At 58.8% G+C, this 12,210-nt stretch overlaps 1 non-coding gene across 1 annotated transcript; it reads right to left on the bottom strand.

Annotated features, from left to right (window-relative positions):
* Positions 1 to 323: 323 nt before the first annotated feature.
* On the bottom strand, positions 324 to 476 carry LOC139603586 (5.8S ribosomal RNA). The gene has a single exon (XR_011683742.1). It is a non-coding gene; the product is annotated as a 5.8S ribosomal RNA (ribosomal RNA).
* Positions 477 to 12,210: the final 11,734 nt, after the last annotated feature.

Here is a 12,210-nt window from a genome sequence, read left to right as displayed (position 1 = left end):
CGGCGAGGACGAGCTCCACCCCAGCGGCTTGCTCCGGGAGCGGGGAGCAACGGAGTGCTCCCCGAGTCTGCATTTAGGGGGACGAAGGCCCTGCACGGCGACGACGACAACTGCGACGACGACGACGCCCGCCGGGCCGCAGTGAAGGGATCGAGGCCTCCTAGGGAAACGCTTCCCTTGCCGAACCCCTGACTGCCTTCCCTCGGGCACCAGTGGGATGCCGCTGCTGCCACCGCCACCGCTGCCCACTGCGGGCAACGGGCCAGAGAGGCGACCCCAGCCGTGCCGCTAGCGTGGCCCCCGGATGGCTATTGATCATCAAGCGATCCTCAGACAGGCGTAGCCCCGGGAGGAATCCGGGGCTGCACGTGCCTTCGAATGGTCAATGGTCAATGTGTCCTGCAATTCACATTAATTCTCACAGCTAGCTGCATTCTTCATCGACGCACGAGCCGAGTGATCTACCGCTAAGAGTTGTCTGGCTTTCGGGCACTGCTCACGCCAAGCGGCCCCTTTTTTTGTTACTCTGGGGCCAAGGACGCGGGGCTGCGCACCTGGCTTTGACCGTACGAGCACACAGAAACAGAAGGTGGAATAAAAACCAACTGGAGCAACCCACGCTCCAAAGGCCGGCCAAGAGGTGGGGGAGCCCGCGCTCCTGACCGCCTCCCCCGCGAGGGGTGACGCCGACCTCACAAATGCTGTCCTTCGGAGGCGGGCCAGGCACCCGGGCTCGGCCCGGCCACCACGTAGAGGGCCACGCGGCACGCGCTGGAATGTGGGAGGGCACGGCAGCCCACCCACGTCTCACTTTCACGGGACGACAGGCACAAAACACACGGCATGCGGCTGGGGGCGCGTGGCCATCGGCCCCCACACACGGCGGCTCTCCCTTGGCCCCCGACGCCACGGGCCTCACAGAGTGCCGCTGTGCCGCTGCACGGCCGGCTTATCTCTTTCCCCACTGCACGGCCTTCCCCTGGCTCGAGACGGCACGCAACAATGACCAGCCCCCGCCGGCATGCCTCCTGCGGGACCGCTCCCCTGCCGGGTGGGTGAGAGACCAGTGGATGCGCTCTGCTGCCAGCCCTGAGGCGGGCACCACCGAGAGCCAAGCTGGCATAGCCAGGGCCCAAGGCCTGCCGGACGGCAGACCCCACTGCCACCGGGGCTGCACTCCCAGGACCGCCACCGCCGCGTCGCACCGCCGGGGCCCCTTACCTCGGGCACGCGCCCGGCAGAAGGCAGGACGGCGCTGAGCTGGGGTGCAAGGCCTGCGCTCCTCGTTTGCACGCGGAGACCAGGCGGGGAGAAGCGCCCCTGCGGCTGCCCTGTGCGCCTTCCTGCGGCCCACACGCGGCCGGGAAGGGCGATGGAGGATGCGACGAGCGGGGCCCGGGACGGGACCGCCACGGGCTGACGGCGGGCGCCTTCCGGCTGACCGTCCCCGCAGGGAGGGACACGCGTCGAGCGGCGCCGCGGCCGCACGGCACAGGATCGCCTGCACTCGCGGGCCTCCGCCGCCGGAGGGCCCACCGAGCGCTCGCCCCCACCAGCAGGCAGGCAGTCGAGCCAGGGGACGGCTGGCGGACAACGGCACTGCCGGTGCGCGTTCAAGGAGAAAAGGCCATCAAGGGGAGGAGAGGTGCTGGATGCAGCGCCGCGCGTGCCAGAGACCGCGGCAGCGGGTTGAGGAGAGAGAGCGCGGGTGGGCCCCAGGGGCCCGGATCCCGCAGCTGAGGAAGGGCAGAGAGGGCGCACTCTCTGCCGGCGTCGCCCATTACGGCGAGGCGAGCGGGTGGGCCCCCATGGACCATGGAGAGGGGGGGACAGGGCACCCCTCCCTGGCGCAGCACGGTTTACCCCCGCGGCGCGGGCGGGACAACGACAGTGACGGACAAGCGCAGCCGGTGGCAACGGGACAACCACTGCAGGGGATCGGTGGGAGTAGCTGCTCCCCACCCCTCAGTGGCACCCCGCATGGCCACCGCCCGGTATGCCTGCCGCCACCGCCGCCGGCACCACAGCTACCACAGCGGGCCACGCTGAGCCGCCCAAGTCTTTAAACCGCCGCCTGCCCCCGCCGGCCCCTTTCGGCAAACCCACAGCATTTGACGACGCCGAGGGAAAAAAACTGGGGGGACCGCCGAGGCGCGGAGCGCTAGGTACCTGGCCCTGGGGCGAGGGAAACGACCTGCATGGCCCCACCGGGGTGCCTCCCCTGCTGCTGCCTTTGGGGAGCGTACACTGGCGGGGGCGCGCCTGACATCTGCCGCCACCACCGCCATGTCCTTCTCGGAGCCCGGGGTTTCCCTCAGTAGCCTGGCACTGCGCGCCCAAGAGGACTGCCGTGGCTCGGGCCGCCCCGCCACCCAGCTCCCTCGCCCTTGCCACCTCGGCCGCCAATGGGTGCCACAGCCGGATGGCCGGCCGTCGCTCGAGGGGCGCAGCAGCGATGGAAGGGATGGGCCCGCCTCCGGGAAGGGGCCGTGCCGAGCACCCCTCCCTCCTGACACTCATGCGGCTATCTCGCACACACACCGAGGAGAGCCAAGCTGGGGAGAACTTGGGCTGTGCCAGGGCACCCGCACGTGGCACGCTGGCAACCGGCGTTCGGCGGCGCCGGCCGTGGCGGCAAGAGGCTCAGGGGCCTGCGGCCGCGCCCCCACTGTCTGGTGGGGACGGACCGGCGGCAGACCGGCGCAAGGCTGGGGTGGGAGGGGTGGTGTGGGGGGCGGGGGGGCAAGCCGCTGCAACAGCGGTGAGCGTGCCATGCTACTAGGCCCAGCCGTGACACACGGTGTAGCGCAGGGAGAGCCCCGCCTGCGTGCACGGTGGCGGGCACGCGTGACATGCTTTTCCCCCCTCTCCCAATTCTGACCACCCGCGCCCGGAGGTGCCGCATGCCTCCGGGCTCTCTCTCTCTGGGGCTGTGGCGCGCGGCGAAGGGGAAGGGCGTGTGGCCCCTGGTGCTGACCGGGGCCGGCGGTCAGGGGCCGAGCGTGCGAACGGAGCGGGGCGCGCGAATGACACCGCGCGCATGCCGCCAGCCAGACGGCCTGGCACAACGCGGCCGGGGCCAAGCCCCACTGGTAATGATCCTTCCACAGGTTCACCTACGGAAACCTTGTTACAACTTTTACTTCCTCTAGATAGTCGAGTTCGACCGTCTTCTCGACACTCCAGCAGGGCGGTGGCCGACCCCGCCGAGGCCGATCTGAGGACCTCACTAAACCATCCTAATTGGTAGTAGCGACGGGCAGTGTGTACAAAGGACAGGAACTTAATCAACGCGAGCTTATGACCCGCACTTACTGGGAATTCCTCGTTCATGAGGAAGAATTGCAATCCCTGATCCCCATCACGAATGGGCTTCAATGGGTTACCCGCGCCTGCCGGCGGAGGGTAGGCACAAGCTGAGCCAGTCAGTGTAGCACACGTGCGGCCCCGGACATCTAAGGGCATCACAGACCTGGTATTGCTCAATTTCGGGTGGCTGAACGCCACTTGTCCCCCTAAGAAATTGGACACCGACCACTCCGGGGTCGCGTAACTAGTTAGCATGCCAGAGTCTCGTTCCTTATCAGAATTAACCAGACAAATCGCTCCACCAACTAGGAACGGCCATGCACCACCACCCACGGAATTGAGAAAGAGCTCTCAATCTGTCAATCTTGTCCGTGTCCAGGCCGGGTGAGGTTTCCCATGTTGAGTCAAATTAAGCCGCAGGTTCCACTCCTGGTGGTGCCCTTCCGTCAATTCCTTCAAGTTTCAGCTTTGCAACCATACTTCCCCCGGAACCCAAAGACTTGGGTTTCCCGGGAGCTGCCCAGCGGGTCATGGGAATAATGCCACCGGATCTCCAGTCGGCATCGTTTATGGTCGGAACTACGACGGTATCTGATCGTCTTCGAACCTCTGACTTTCGTTCTTGATTAATGAAAACATTCTTGGCAAATGCTTTCGCTCTAGGCCATCTTGCGCCGGTCCAAGAATTTCACCTCTAGCGGCACAATACCAATGCCCCTAGCCATCCCTCTTAATCATGGCCCCATTTCCGAAAACCAACAAAATAGAACCGAAATCCTATTCCATTATTCCTAGCTGCAGTATGCCGGCAGCCGGCCTGCTTTGAACACTCTAATTTTCTCAAAGTAAACGCTTCGGGCCCCGCGGGACACTCAGCTAAGAGCATCGAGGGGGCACCGAGAGGCAGGGACTGGGACAGGCGGTGGCTCGCCTCGCGGCGGACGGCCAGCTCGATCCTAAGATCCAACTACGAGCTTTTTAACTGCAGCAACTTTAAGATACGCTATTGGAGCTGGAATTACCGCGGCTGCTGGCACCAGACTTGCCCTCCAATGGATCCTCGCTCAAGGATTTAAAGGGCGTTCATTCCAATTACAGGGCCTCAAAAGAGTCCTGTATTGTTATTTTTCGTCACTACCTCCCGGGGTCGGGAGTGGGTAATTTGCGCGCCTGCTGCCTTCCTTGGATGTGGTAGCCATTTCTCAGGCTCCCTCTCCAGAATCGAAGCCTGATTCCCCGTCACCCGTGGTCACCATGGTAGGCACGGACAGTACCATCGAAAGTTGATAGGGCAGACATTCGAATGGGTCATCGCCACCGCGGGGGCCTGCGATCGACTCGAGGTTATCTAGAGTCACCAAAGCTGCCGGGTGGGCCCAGGTTGGTTTTGGTCTGATAAATGCACACATCCCCGGAGTTCGGCGCTCGTCGGCATGTATTAGCTCTAGAATTACCACAGTTATCCAAGGAGCGGGAGAGGAGCGCCCAAAGGAACCATAACTGATTTAATGAGCCATTCGAAGTTTCACTATACCGCCTGTGTGTACTTAGACATGCATGGCTTAAGCTTTGAGACAAGCATATGCTTCTGGCAGGATCAACCAGGTAGCTTCCATCCATGGTGGCGCCGTGCCACGGTGTGCGAGCGCCTGGACGGAGCGCCTGGACGTGCCCGGCCCGCCAGCAAACCCGCCCTGTGCCAAACCCCGACCCCCAGGGCTTCTTTCGCCGCTCTGACCCGCGGGAGCACCATCAAGGACGAAGACATGGCGGCGGTCAGCGGCGTGGCCACGACGGGCGCCAGCGGCCAGGCGGCGGCCGGCCGCATCACAGCCCGGCATCACCTGGGGGGGGAATAGCGCCACGCGCGAGGGACGCCCCTCGGCTACCGCCGAACCTGGCAGCCGGCCCTTCCCGCAACGCCGCGGGCAAGGAGCCGGGACCGCTGTGCAGATTTCGCCACTCGGATGGAGCGCGAGGGTTCGTCTCTCTCGCTTTTTTTCCCAGGGCCTGCGCCCCGGTTCGAGACACGGCCTTGCACTTGAAATGACCCATGTGGCGCGCAGAAGGGGGCTCGGCCGGGGCTGACCCACCCCCCCACCAAAGCCGAGAAAAACCCGCCCGCAGACCGGTCGCGGGCAAGCCACCAGCCACTGGCGAGGTTGGGCCAAGCGGGGCCCCTCCCACAGGTAGTGAACCCCGTCCCGGCGTGTCCCCCTACCGGGCCGCGTGGAAAGCACTGGACGTGCTAGAGGAGGCAGCGACCCGACGAGGCAGGCGCGGCCCGGACACCGAGGCCCCTTTTCAGCCAGGGCGGCTCGCTCTGCAGCAGGCGGCAGAACGGCAAAAGAGCACACGGACCGGGCTCTGTTTCACCTGCATCCGCGCCCCATCAGGTTCGGGCACTTTAGCCCTCTCTCTTTTCTCTCTCGCTGCTCTCCCTTCTCACGGCTCAGCTCCAGCTGCACCGCCGCCCGGCGCGGCTCGCGCCGGCACGCACACGGGCGCTACCCGGACCGGGGCCGGCACCGGTACCTCGCGTGGTTTTTTAAGGACACCTGGAGGCTCATGGGGCCACGTGGCCGTCACACAGCTCTGGATGCTAAAGACGCCCTTCCCCAGGCCAGCGGGAGGGGCGACACCTCACCTGCGACGGGAAGCGAATTGGAAAGGAGACCGCCCTGCCCGAGCACCGGACTCCCCCCGCCATGGCTTCCCCGTGACAGAGAAGCCTTGGAAGGAGAGCCAGCCCACCGGGGGCCCTCTCCAACGCCACCCAAAAAGCCACATCGATCAGGCGCGGCTCCGGGAAGGAGCTGTGCCAATGGTGACCAGGGCCCCACAGCCACGGTCCTGGGAAAACGGCGACAGCTGCCCGGCCCACCTGCGGATCGGATTGCTCGCGGCAGCAGAGGAGCGCGGGGGGTGCTGCCACCCGGCCGCGGCCAACAACGGCTCCCCTTTCGGCTAGGCAACGGCGAGCCTGGACCGGCCCCTGCTGGGCCGGGAGGGGATTCGGCGCCCCCCCCCCCCCTTCCAGCCCGGGGCGGTCAGCTTTCCCTTCTGGAAAAAAAAGCCAGGGGACAGCACGACAAAAAATGCACACGGAGGCGCGTTCACAACGTCCCGTGCTAGCCATGGGGGCCGCAGGGCCAGGGGCACGGGGGGGGACTGAGGTACGCGCCTCACTACCTCCCAACGACGGACCCACCGGCATCCCGCTAGCACCTTCATCAAAACGCTTCTCGGTGCCACAGCTTAGGGCTGTGAGAGAAAAATAAAAAGGCCCGCGGAGGCCTGGCGGGCACCCCCCCAACTCTGCCCGCCTCAACAAAAAGCAACGGACCCGGCACCCGCCCGGCATAAGCAGCTCAGTCAATCCGGCCACGACCGAGGTAGGCGAGGCACTGCCGTCTCGCCCAGGACCAGTCCGGGGGGACTCTCCATCGGCTGCCAGGCCCATAAAAAAAAAAAAAAAAAACGAGAAAACTAGGCCAAAAAATTCTGCCTGCCACAACGCGGGTCCCCGGCTTAAGGCCAAGGAAGGGGGACGGCTTCAACAACGCTGGCCAGGGACCACCGCCGCCGCCGAGGCGGACCAACGGGCCCAAAAGAACAGCAAATGATTCTGGAGCACAGGCATTGCTTGGAGAAAACTCTCCCCTGCTTTGTCTGGGCAATCCTTAACCAGTGTGTTACATGGCTCTTGCTGCCAATTTCTTGCTCAACACTGTGATAGATGAATCTGATTCCTGCTAACAATTGTAACTATATTTTAAATATTTTAAAAAATATTTGTTCAAAAGTAAGAGAGGAAAAGGATATGGAATTAGTGACACAAAACAGATGTTTTCAGATCTTCATGAGAAAACAGGATGCAGGATGTAGTTTGAGATAAGTAACATCCCAAAAGGCAATAGGCCTCAGGATAATTAAAGAATTGGCCTTGAAATGGACAAAATTGGGATGATTCCAGGTATCTATGAAATAATAAGGCTTCTTTTTGGAATATAATGCTGGCTTCTTGTGGTGGTTTGACAGGAAATGTGTTTTTTGGGATGCTGTGTTTTGGGCCAATGCATATTCAGGCTTTAATATTGGCATTTAACCTGGCCATTGGGACATTGGACACGCCTCTGAGAACACTGGGTTAAAAGCAGAGCTTTCCCCTGGGAGGGTCCTTTTGGGTTTCCGGCGGGAAAGAGTTCGGTTCTCTCCCCCGGCCCAGCTGCTGGCTGGGCTGGGGGAGGGGAAAAGCCATGTGGCCGGGAGAGGTAGGCCTGAGCCCGGGGGTGGAAGGGTGGAAGAGAGAGAGAGAGAGGGAGACACCAGGAGCCATTGGGCAGCCACCCCTGAGAGACACAGAGAGAGAGAGAGAGAGAGCCGCTGCCTGAGACTGTAACCTTGAAACTTGATAAACATGGGCCTGTGCCGACAGCACGGCTGGGACGGAGAAGAAGGGGGGGCTGCACCGGCCGCTTGTAGGAGCTTTTAACCCCTTCTCGGAGAATGAGAACTTTACAGATCATTGACCTCTCCTAGAAGATAGAGTGGAAGATGAGGAAGGAATGTGCAAGTGTGAGAGAGGTCTGGGCGAGTGAGAAATAGTGGAAGAATAGAGAAGAATCCTAGTGGGAAGAGATGATGGAGTGGCTTTTGCTGGACTCTTTTTGTACAGCCATGAACAGAACCATGTTCCTTGTGATGCAGAGACTGCATTCTAGGGGGAGGCAATGCCTCAGAATCAAGAGGGTTCAGTGTTGGTGCCCCTCGGCCCCAGGGGGTGGAAAAATATGGGTGGGACAGGTGTCCCAAAGGAGAGATTGTGGGGACAGGTGTCCCAAAGGAGAGACTGTGCCCTTTTTGGATCGGGACAGAGCATCCTTAAAAAGACAACCCGAGAAGCAGCTCTGGTCCATGTTCAGTGGTGAGAGCACTGGACATGAAAGGAAGAGGTCACGACGGCAGATGGACTCCGGGTGGTGCCACGAGTGACACGGAAACACACGAGGCTTCGGCTGTGTTCCAGGGAAGCCCATGGTACAAGAAGGACTCCTCTCCTCTTGATGAACTGAGGATTGATTGTTTGAAGAGTGGTGCTGGACTAAGAGTTGGTGATTTGAGGAATACATGTATTGTGTTGGGAATTTGGTGGGGGGAGGAGGAAATGTATTTGTAAGGTTTTCATTTTCCCTGTGCATGTGTTCCTTTTTATTTGTAGTTGTAGTGTAGTTAATAAAGTTTTGTTTTCTTTCTTCCCTAAGTAGGAGCCTGCTTTGCTTATTCCTGGTCACATCTCACAGCAGAAACCAGGAAGAAGGTATCTTCATGGGGGCACTGGCATTGTGCCAGTGTCAAACCATGACAGGGACCCATAAGTGAAATAATATAGTCTTTCACTCTGGGGTAAGACAAACAAATGAACAATTGTTGCCTCTAAATCCACAGTACTCTCTGAAAAAGCTGGAGGTAAAGATACAAGCTAATGTTTCCAAAATTAAACAGCAATACTGCCCACTCATACAGCAAAGCCTAAAAGAATGGGAGCTGTGGATACATTCCCAGACACCAAATGATAGGTATAAAATAGACTTAAGGGGATGGCTTGGGTCTGAACTGGGAGTATTAAATTCTATTGATCAAGAAGTCTTACTCAAGAAAGTAAGCACTGTGAGCTCTTATATTGGAAAGATACAAACTCCTCTCAGATCAACCCTGCTATCACTTGCCCATACCCAAAGCCTGGCAGCTAACCTATTAAGCACCCTGGCCAACAATACACAGCAGGATTTTCAAGCAGTTGGTGGCTTTATGGGAAAACCACAGGGTAACATTTCTTTAGCATTTCAATGTATACAAGCTCAGCTGTGTGTGGCTATGGTCTGTAATCTCAGGAAAACTGCCCGGAGCTCCCCATGAGCCTCATGGCCGCCTCTCACAGGGGCTCCTGTGGCTGTCCTGGCACAGCAGGGCCCAGTGCAGGTGCTCGGCTGCTCTGCTCCTGTCCTCTGCCAACTGGAGAGAGCCAGGAGGGTGCACTTGGTGCAGGCTCAGCCCCTGGGCTGGGCTCTCCCTGTGGCCAGCACTGGACTCCCCTGGCCACGCAGCCCTGTGAGGCAGCCAGCAGCCACTGGGGCTGGGCTCTGGAGGGGGCACAGGGCTTGGTGCTGCCCAAGAAAAAATAAAGGAAAACTTCTGACCCCTGAGACAAATGGCAGTATTGGAGATACTTTTTGCAAGGGATGGACAAAATAATGACCCTGACAAGGTCAGGTGCACAGTGCAAATGTGGTGGAGCCATGCACAGCAGGGGCCATCTGAATACTCCAGCTTCATGGGAACGATGCATTTTGTGGATAACCAAGAGACAGTGAGTTCTGGAGCAAGCAAACTCAGGAATGATGAGACCATCGTCCATGGCCTGACACACACTCATGTCTCTGCTGTGCTCGAGTCTCAAGGATGAACAGGAAAAATTCAGAGAGAAGATGAGGAAGGAGATGAGCAAGGACAGTTCCCATGTGGCACCAGTGCAAACCAGAGGCCCCAGTGTCAGAGCCCAACATCCCCCAGCTAGGGGGAGGGAGTACACCCCACGAGTGGGCCTGTGGTTCTTCCATAAACATGGGCAAGACATGAGAGGGTGGAATGGAAAACTCATCTCTGTCCTAGCAGCATGGGTATGCGAGCTAAAGGAGGAAACTACTAAGAGAGGGATTTACACCCAAATGAATGCAGCCCCAGCTCCCCGTGACCGAGCTGCCAGGTATAGCAGAAAGGAGCATGATATGCCAGATCCCCTTGAAGGAATATCCAGAATATACGCCCAGGGAGGGCACGGTAGCCAGGACTAGAGAGACCCTGCCTCTAGCCAGGTAGAGGCCAGGGAAAATTGTGTCTTTTGGGCTGTTTGGATCACTGCCACACCAGAGCCATAGATATACAAGGCTTTTGTCCATACTGGTGCACAGTGTACTCTAATCCCTTCAGGACATGTGGATGCAGAACCCATTTCCATTGCCAGGGTGATGGGGGGATTGCAGCAGGTGATCCTGTTGGAAGCCAAGGTGAGCCTGACTGGGAAGGAGTGGCAGAAATTCCTATTGTGACTGGCCCAGAGGCCCCGTGTATTCTGGGCATAGACTTCCTCTGGTGGGGCTTTTAGAAAGACCTAAAGGGAATCAGGTGGGCTTTTGGAATAGCTGCTGTAGAGACAGAGAACATGAAGCAGTTGAACACCTTGCCTGGACTATCAGAAAACCCATCTGCAGCAGGACTCCTGAAGGTGGCAGAGCAACCAGTGCCAATTGCCACCTTGACCGTGCAACACCGGCAGTATCGAACAAATCGGGATGCCGTGATCCCCATGGACAAATAGATCCATGAGCTGGAGAGCCAAGGGCTAGACAACAAAACCCACTCACCCTTCAACAGCCCTATCTGGCCCGTGCACAATTCTGACAGAGAATGGAGATTGACTGTGGACTATCGTGCCTTGAATGAAGCGACTCCACTGCTGAGCGCGGCTGGGCCGGACATGCTGGAACTCCAGTACGAGCTGGAGTCCAAGGCAGCAAAGTGGTACGCCACTGTTGGCATTGCTAACGCGTTTCTCTCCATTCCTCTGGCAGCAGAATGCAGGCCTCAGTTTGCTTTCACCTGGAGGGGCGTGCAGTACACCTGGAACCGACTGCCCCAGGGGTGGAAGCACAGCCCCACCATGTGCATGGACTGATCCAGGCTGCACTGGAAAAGGGTGAGGCTCCAGAATATCTGCAGTACATGGATGACATCATAGTGTGAGGGAACACAGCTATGGAAGTATTTGAGAAAGGAGAGAGGATCATCTAGATTCCCCTGGAAGCTGACTTCGCCATCAAGAAGAACAAAGTCAAGAGACCTGCCCGAGAGATCCAGTGCCTGGAAGTAAAGGGGCAAGATGGACAGTGTCAGATTCCCACTGAGGTCATCAACACAATCACCGTGATGTCTCCACCAACCAGCAAGAAGGAAACACAAGGTTTCCTAGGCACCACAGGATTTTGGACAATCCCCATTCCCAAGTACATCCAGAATGTGAGCCCTCTCTACCTGGTCATCGGCAGAAAAGGACGATGTCCAGTGGTGCCCTGAACAGCAACAAGACTTTGCCCAGATCAAGCAGGAGATCGCTCATGCAGTGGCCCTTGGCCCAGTCAGGACAAGAGCAGAGGTGAAGAACATGCTCTACTCTGCAGCTGGGTACAATGGCTTGTCCTGGAGCCTTTGGCAGAAGGTGCCTGGGGAGACTCGGGGCCAACCACTCGGATTCTGGAGCTGAAGTTTTAGAGGGTCCAAAGCCAACTCCACTCCCAGAGAGGAGGAAATCTTGGCTGCCCATGAAGGAGTCCAGGCTGCCTCAGAGGTAATAGGCACTGAAGCACAACTCCTCCTGGCAGCCCGACTACCGGTACTGGGGTGGATGTTCAAAGCAAAGGTTCCCTCTACGCACCATGCCACCAGTGATACATGGAGCAAGTGGATTGCCCTCATCACACAGCACGCCCGTACTGGAAACCTGAATGGCCCTGGGATTCTGGAAATAATTACAAACTGGCCAGAAGGTGAAACTGTAGTCTCACTGACAAAGAGGAGCAGGAACAAGCGACAAGGGACTGAAGAAGCTCCACCATAAAACCAATTACCACCAGAGGAAACACTCTACGCTCTTTTCACTGATGGCTCCTGTCGCATCGTAGGGATGAACTGGAAGTGGAAAGCAGCCGTATGGAGCCCCACATGACAGGCTGCTCAAGCTACCGAAGGAGAAGGTGGATCAAGTCAACTTGCTGAACTCAAAGCTGTTCAGCTGGCCCTGGACATTGCTGGGTAAAAATATAATTGAGTCCCTTTGACTTGCTC

Source organism: Agelaius tricolor, unplaced genomic scaffold (genome assembly GCF_023055355.1).
Source record: "Agelaius tricolor isolate 1412-34295 unplaced genomic scaffold, bAgeTri1.0.p SCAF_39, whole genome shotgun sequence".
Classification (NCBI taxonomy): Eukaryota; Metazoa; Chordata; class Aves; order Passeriformes; family Icteridae; genus Agelaius; species Agelaius tricolor.
This window is presented reverse-complemented; position numbering and strand designations above follow the sequence as displayed.